Raw genomic sequence first — 7,240 nt, forward strand, 5'->3', positions numbered from 1 at the left:
GGATCACTCTACTTGGTGAGGATGACCACGGCGGAGCAGGGAGGAAGGGCGGTGTGTGTGTATGTGTGGTGGGTGGGAAGGGTTGTGACAGGTGGGAGGGGGATCCCAGGGGTGAAGAGGATGCGCTGGCCTTTTTTGTTTTTTCCTCCTTATTTAAAAAAAATAATAATAATTTGCTGCCTAGTCATCTTCGTCGGTTTTCTGCTTCTTGGGATCGACGTCGTCATCCTAAGGGGAGAGCAAAGCCGTTAGGGAGGGGAGCCAGGGCTGGCTGCTGTGAGGCTGCCCGGGAGGGCCTGGTGAGACTGGATACGCTGCTGGACGGGGTCCCAAGGCAGCCCTGCTTGAGGGGCTTTGGCCAGTACCAACAGGGGCTCAGGCTCCATCACAGGATCCCCCACCCCAGGGGGCTRGGAGTAGTGCCCCCAGGGGAAGGCACTAGCATCCGCAGGTGCGGCCCCAAACATCAGCAAGCCATGGGATGGGCTCTCCCGGCCTGAGGCCAGCTCCCACAGCCACATCTGGACAGAGACCATGCTGTGTCTCCACCTTCTTCTCCCCATCACCAAACAAGCTGCCTTGGGAGGCACCAGGACACCATGGGGCTGCTTGACAATCCTGAGATAGACAGAGAGGCAGAGGCTTCCTGAACACCCCAGGAATCACTGGTGACAATGTCTCTCCCAGTGCAAAAGCCTCTCTCTCATCCAGCTCCAGGGATCCAAGCACCCCTGTACCCTGGCCCACCATGAGGATCCCTGCTCCTAGGCTCCCAGGTTCAGGGCTTGTCCACACCCAGAGCGGACACCTTGCTAACCAGGCCAGGGTATAAATGGAACTGGGCCGCGTCCCTCAGGGCCAGGCCCAGAGAGGTGCGTGGAGCAGGAAGTACGTGGGGAGCGCTTTTGAGCCCCAGAGCCCAGCTTGGCATCTTTGGCCCATCAGCACCTTATCCTGCCCCCCCCCCCCCAAAAAAACACTTTCCTTGGAGTCAGGTGGCTCTGCCTACCTCGTCATCCTCAGCTGCCCGTTTGCCTGTGGCTCCCTCAGCTTCATCATCTTCATCACCATCCTCTTCCTCACCTGCATGGGACAGGGAAAGGGGAGGAACATGAAACCTCCAGGCTACCCTCATGYTAGACTGCAGCAATTACAGAAGCAGATGAGGGCAACAAAACAAAGCAGCCAGACAAGGGCCCCCTCTAAGAGTAATCTGACCCACAGCAGAAAAACTCCAAGTTTCTCTTTATGCTCTCAGAGGGTTTCAGCACCCTGTACCTCTCCTCTGGGTTACAGTCTAGCCCAGCCCCACACTGCAACATCCAGGGTCCCTTTCTCTAAAGCTAGCAGAGTCTCTTATCAGGACTGCAGTTTAAGCCAGAGGTCTTCATTGCATCCTGCAGTTAACCCAATCCCCAGGCAACTGGGGGGACAGTCAAGGGGTTTCCCTTTGATATGGAAAGGAGGATTTAACTCCATCAAGCCTGGCTCATGTCACATTCATGCAACAGACTACAAAGCTTGCGCCTTCACTGAGCACTGAAATCACATTACAAGAAAGCAAGAAAGCAACAGAGAGAAAAAAAAAAAAAAAAAAAAAACCTCTTTCTAGTAGCTGCTCTGCCTAACCGCTCCAGATTACTTCTGCTTCCCTTCGCAGCTATTAGTCCATCTTTAATGAGTTAAGAGAGCCAGAACACATTAGTTCTGAGTCAGAACACTTTCTAATTATCAGAACAGCAAACAAATGTTACCAACTTATCTTACAGCAAGAGCGAGCAGGATGAGCAGAGAGCTCTGGGCTTTGACCCACTTTGAGCTCAAATAGGCCAGTGGATCAGAACGACTGAGCATTTCATGTTTGGCCAGTTTTAGGGGTGGGGTTGGGGGATGTCAGGGGCAAGACTGGAGGCCCCGGAGGAACAACTGCTGGGCTGCAAGGAAGTCCCTTGCATAACAGGAGACCCTGCTAAAACTTACCGCGTTAAGGCCGGTAAGCTGGCTTTAAACCACCACCACAATATAGACAGCCGTGGGGGATTAAGGTCAGCCCATCCTCCCTTTGCTTCTCCTCTCCCCAGTGTATACTCAGCCACAACATGGCCCGTGCCTTGGGAATGGCAAGATTAGCTCCGAGCGATGGATCAACACCCTGCCAGCCATCACATGCACGGGGCTGGCCAGTGGGTCAGGTGACAATGCCAAGCTGATTGGGAGCATTTTTAGTTCTTTGAGCTGCTTTAAGCAAAGCAAATAATGAGATGGGATGGGGAGAAGGGTGAGAAAAATACACCCTCAGCTCCCCTCTGCTGTCAAACCYAGGGCAGGAGTTAGTTCCAGGTGTTGGAAAAAAGCTGGTGCGAGCTGCAATCGCTGTCTTTAAATCTCTCGCCTGCAGTGTTCAGCTTTTCAGGTGCAGCTTGCAGGCACAGATCATCTGGGGTCAGTCAGTACGGACAAACAGGAGTCCACGCAGGATGCTGGGCAGATGAGGCATTAGGGCCTCCGAGCACCATAAACAGCATGCCGAACCGTGCCTGCACTTTGCAAGCTTGCGACAGGAGGGTTGGCATTGCGGGACGATAGCTCCTTGAGCTTGTCACAGCAGTATCCAAGCAACACTTTCCCCCACACACGCGTGCATGCAGCACGCATGCTGCCCCCCCGCACACATCAAGGGAAACAGAGGCAAATACTTCCTCCCTTCTTTCACCCTGAAAGAAGGCTGAAGGTAGGTGGGTTCAGGACAGCACATGGCAGCAGTGCTCTCTGTCCCCAGGGATTAAAATCCAGACTACGAACGGGGCCACAATTCTCAGTCTTTCTAGTGAACCAGTTCCTATCTGAAGGGCACTGAGGACAGCTGGCTGCCAAGAAAGGAGCACTACAACAAAGGAGATAGGCTTCCCTGCTTACACTCCTTTCTTTCTGTTGGTACAGGTGCTAGTTTAAAGCTCATTAAGTTTCCATCCCTGTCTGCCCCTGCCCCTGTCTCCCAAAACTACTCATCAGGTTAGTAGGTCAGCACTTAACCCAAAATTCACAAGGGATTAACCCAGTAACAGCTAATCAAGGGCCCCAAGTTCATTCAAGTCTAACAAAAATGGTTTTCTCCCAGCCTTAATGGGTGATAAAAATAAACAATGTTACTCATCCAAGCAGATCTCGGGGAAAAAAAATTACAGTGGGGAGGGTAAGAAGAAAGCAATTCAGCAAGTCACTGCTGGATTTCTAGCCACTGCTGCCAAAACCCACTACCAGGCTGGGTTTAGCTCAAGGAACGGRGGAAGAAGTGGAGATCTGAGACACTCTGGACAAGGAACGCTCAAAACAAGCCTGTCTGATACTGGTTAACAGGCAAGGAAAAGCTGCAGGTTACCGTCTGCTTCCCTACAGCATCCAGCCAGAGAAAGAAGAAAGGCTAGGCAAGCGGTGAGGGGAGCAGATCAGCCCCTCCACAGACTGCTCCTCACCAGCTAATCGAGTGAGGGCCATGACCTGTCCTCATTGCCCCTGGTGGGGCACAGCTGTCCAAAGCCACCTCAGCCCACCAGCTGGGGCTCACAGTCATAGCAGCCGCTGCGATCACAGGAGTCAAGGGTAGGTTTTTACTACTCGCACGGAAAGACTAATGCGCTTATTCAGCGCCGCGGTACAGTGCCGTCTGGCCAGAGGAGGGAGGAAGGAACCTGCCCTTCACCTGCTGGAACGGAGTCAAGGGCTGACTTCACTCCAGAGCGCCGGCGGCCTGAGTAAGCAAGGAAGTACCGCACAAGGCTGCCGAGAGCCGCCCCAGAGCAGCCGCGAGGGGGAGATGCTGCTCTCAGCTCTCCTCCGCTTCCCAGGGTCCTGCCAGAGGACTATAGTCCAACATAGGACACTGCTGCGCAGGGGGCAGGATGCTGTTCCACAACTATGGGACAGGGGGAACAAGGAAAGTTACCATCACCCTCTTCTTCCTCGTCCTCTTCCTCACCACCTTCTTCTTCCTCTTCATCTACTTCATTGTCAGCCTCCTGCTCTCCGTTTTCCTCGTTCTCCTTGGCAAGACAAAACATCACTTAAAAAAATGCACTRGAGTAGGGAGAAGGGGGAAGAGATGTTCAGCAGAAGGGCATGTCCCCACCTTTCCTAAAGCAAAGTACCAGCCCACTGGAGCCCCAGGCGTGCAGACAGCTCAGGGATGAAAGATCTAAAGTCTACAGCAATTCAGGGGCTACAGCTTTGAGGCCAAGAAAAAGACTGCAAAGACTCTTGTGACACATTAAATTGCAGTAGAATGAATTTTCCCTACCAGGTTAAAAATAGGAAACCAACAGATTTACTTACATACAAAGTGTTTCCCTGCTCAACTGATTGTAACATTGTATATCTAGCCTTAAAAAAAAAAAAAAAAAGAAGAAGAAAGAAAGAAAAAAAAAACCCCACAATTCTCTCCTTCCCTTCTTTTAATTCCAGTGCCTAGAAAAGAGGTAGCACTGGACACAATCTCACATGGCATCTGGGGAAGGAATCAAGAGATCCAAGTCCAGCCCTGCCTTTCTGTACACATGGAAGTCACCTGCAGGCTTGGTAGCTTCTGTKGAATCTGAAATGCCAAAGGCTCAATGGCTCTGCATGCTGCGGCACTGCCATTTGCAAGGGTCCCCTCCCAGGCAGGGCCAGGAAACAAGCTCACAGGAAGAGCAATAAGAATGGAGAGGAATAAAAAGGTGTCGGAGTAAGGGTTGTCTCTCCCCGCAGATCAAGCAATACTCACAGCATTGCCGTTGGCTGGTGCATCTCTGCCATTTTCTGTCTCTTCAACAACTTCCTTCTTCTCTTTTAGATCCTGGAAGGAGCAGAAAAGCAGAGAGTCACTGGGATTTCAGATGTTTGGATCCGTTCATGCTCCCGGGTTACGGAAGCTGCAGATCAGGTGTGAAATACAGTCCAAGGGAGACCAGGAGCTCATTTCTCTTCACACCTACTTGCTCTGTGATTTGGTCGCCCCAGTCTGGCTCCTCCTTGAGAATGCAAGCGCGCGGGGGCGAATTTCAGTCCAAGTTAGCTTCACCAGAGAGCAGCTATATAAACAGAGACTGCTCCATTTCACCTCCGAACTCCCAAACATACAGAGCTGGCTCCCTGCATATGCTCAACAGCAGCAAAGCTGGCTGATTTCCCATTTAGCACAGTCCATGCAAGCTCCTGCAGTGCCACAAAGAGCCATCAGCCCGGGCCAACGTATGGCCTCCACTGCCCGGGGGCTGCGGACATCCACGGCTGCTCAGTGCCTTCACAGCAGGATCAAATCCCAGGAAATCATTAGCAGAGACTGCAGTCTCTGCCCTGCCTGGAGAAAATCATACGGTAAATATTACACACYGGGTCTTTCTTGTAGCAGCAGAGATGAGACTCCAGGATCCATCTCACAGCTTTAAGTTTAACAGGATGGGGTGGGGGAAGAAGTCTATTTTTACACTGCTCCAAGAGCTGTGCCGGCTAGTTTGGTTCAAATCTCCACCGTGAGCAGAGCAAGATGAGAGCAGGAGCTTATGCATTTTTGCTATTGATCACTGTCAAAATGTCATGCCAAGTCGCTCGGCAAACAGGCTGAGAGGATCCAACTTTATGTTCCCGCATAAAGAACACTTGGATTTAACACTGGCATCTCTGCTTGCATCCTCCTCCCCTTCTGTTCCTCCATCAGCTGGAGCAASTTCCTTCAACACAAGAAGTATTACCCCAGCCAAGGAAAGCAAAGAGGCCCTTCCCCAGRGCCAGCAGGAACAGACACACAGCCCCGGCTTCAACAGCGACCACAAGGTGTTTAGAAGTTGCTGGCAGCTCCCTACTCTGCTTCACCCCCTCCCTCCTGCGCTTTGTGGCTGCAACAGCCCCCACAGCAAGCGTGTACTTTCACTCTCATTGAGCCAGTGTCACTTCCTCCAGTGAACACCACTGCGTGAAGGCACGGCCCTGGCCCCACTGATACAGCCACCTCTCCATTTTAGGGTAGAAATTCAAATACCCTGCAGATCACTTAGACTAACAGTACAGGCATTTTAGACCACTAGGTTGTTTAAACCACTGAGTTACACAGGCATGGGGAAGAAACAAGACAGGCACACAAACAGACACTGTTACTTGAGGCATCCATGCTGCTGTGAGAGGAGGCTGTCTCTACAGTAAGCTTTTAGTTACTATACCTGTTGATCAGATCTCATCTAATCAAATCAACAACCCATGAGCCTGAGTTAACACAAAAACCACACGCTCTCCAGCTTCCACTGCTCACATGAATCCAGAGCATCTCTCCCATGCTGCTCAATTCCATCAGTTTTATGCTGTCACTGACTCCTGCTCCTTAGCCCTCCAGAGGCTGACCACGAGCATTTAACCTCTTGCGCACCACAGCGCAGTTGTGCTCTTTCAACTGGTGCCTTACATTAAGCACTCCAACACAAGGGCAACAGAGCATTTTGTAACTTAAATACAGAACAAACCAAGCAGTCAGAGTTTCCATATCTCACTGTCCCCCACAGTTCTTTTCTGAAAGAGCCGTACACAAAACATGGCCAATTACCCTAGTCAAAAATCAATTCATTCTTGGGTATTTCAGACAGACAAGTCCCCAGTCCTGACCTTTCCTGCCCCACTGAAGATATTCTCAGCTTAATTATCATCAAAATGCCAGGTCAAGAAGTCTGTGCTAGCAGCTGTGCTACAAAAAAAAAAAAAGGACGACAACTTCTCCTTTCCCCAGTACCAGTCCAATACAAACAGACAAATGCATATAGCAGCCTCCAAATGAAGAATCCATGTAGCAGGACTGCCTTAGTTCTAGTGCTTTGACAGAGCCTCTAATTATAGGTGTGGCAAGGCTGTTTGTCCATAAAATAGCAATCRTGTTTAGTCATACACCAACTGTCCGGGAAGCTCTACCTTCGGTCCCACTCTGCTTCCAAAGAGCCGGTGCCAAGCCTGCAGCCCGTGCAACCGCAGCTCCCACATCCCCGATGCTCCTAGGCCCTCGGCGGAAGGATGAGCCGCGACAGACGGCAGGATCCCAGCGGCACAGCCCAGGCCGAGCCCGGCGACTGCAGGATGGGCCTCGCCTGATCCACCCTGCTGCCCGGCGCCGACAGGCGCGCTGCAGAGGGCGAAGGGCTCCCGGCGCCGACCGCCCCGCACAGCGGGAATCGCCGCGCCACCCGGGGCCGGGGCGCCGGCGCACAGCGCGCCTCCCGCCGGCAGG

At 52.1% G+C, this 7,240-nt stretch overlaps 1 long non-coding RNA gene across 3 annotated transcripts in view; it reads right to left on the bottom strand.

The window, feature by feature from the left end:
- Positions 1-44: 44 nt before the first annotated feature.
- Positions 45-7,240, bottom strand: part of LOC146584235 (uncharacterized) — a 10,455-nt gene continuing 3,259 nt past the window's right edge. The window contains exons 2-5 of one of the 3 annotated variants that reach the window (XR_014898234.1): positions 4,760-5,335; positions 3,944-4,037; positions 1,010-1,083; positions 45-228 (exon numbers count right to left, since the gene is read on the bottom strand). This is a non-coding gene — a long non-coding RNA (uncharacterized LOC146584235). Of the gene's footprint in view, positions 229-1,009; positions 1,084-3,943; positions 4,041-4,759; positions 5,336-7,240 lie in introns of those variants that run through there. The other 2 variants (XR_014898235.1, XR_014898236.1) reach the window with 2 other exon arrangements.

The sequence above is a fragment of the Rhea americana genome, unplaced genomic scaffold (assembly GCF_003343005.1).
Source record: "Rhea americana isolate MKP2758 unplaced genomic scaffold, rheAme1 scaffold_96, whole genome shotgun sequence".
In the NCBI taxonomy this organism is placed as follows: domain Eukaryota; kingdom Metazoa; phylum Chordata; class Aves; order Rheiformes; family Rheidae; genus Rhea; species Rhea americana.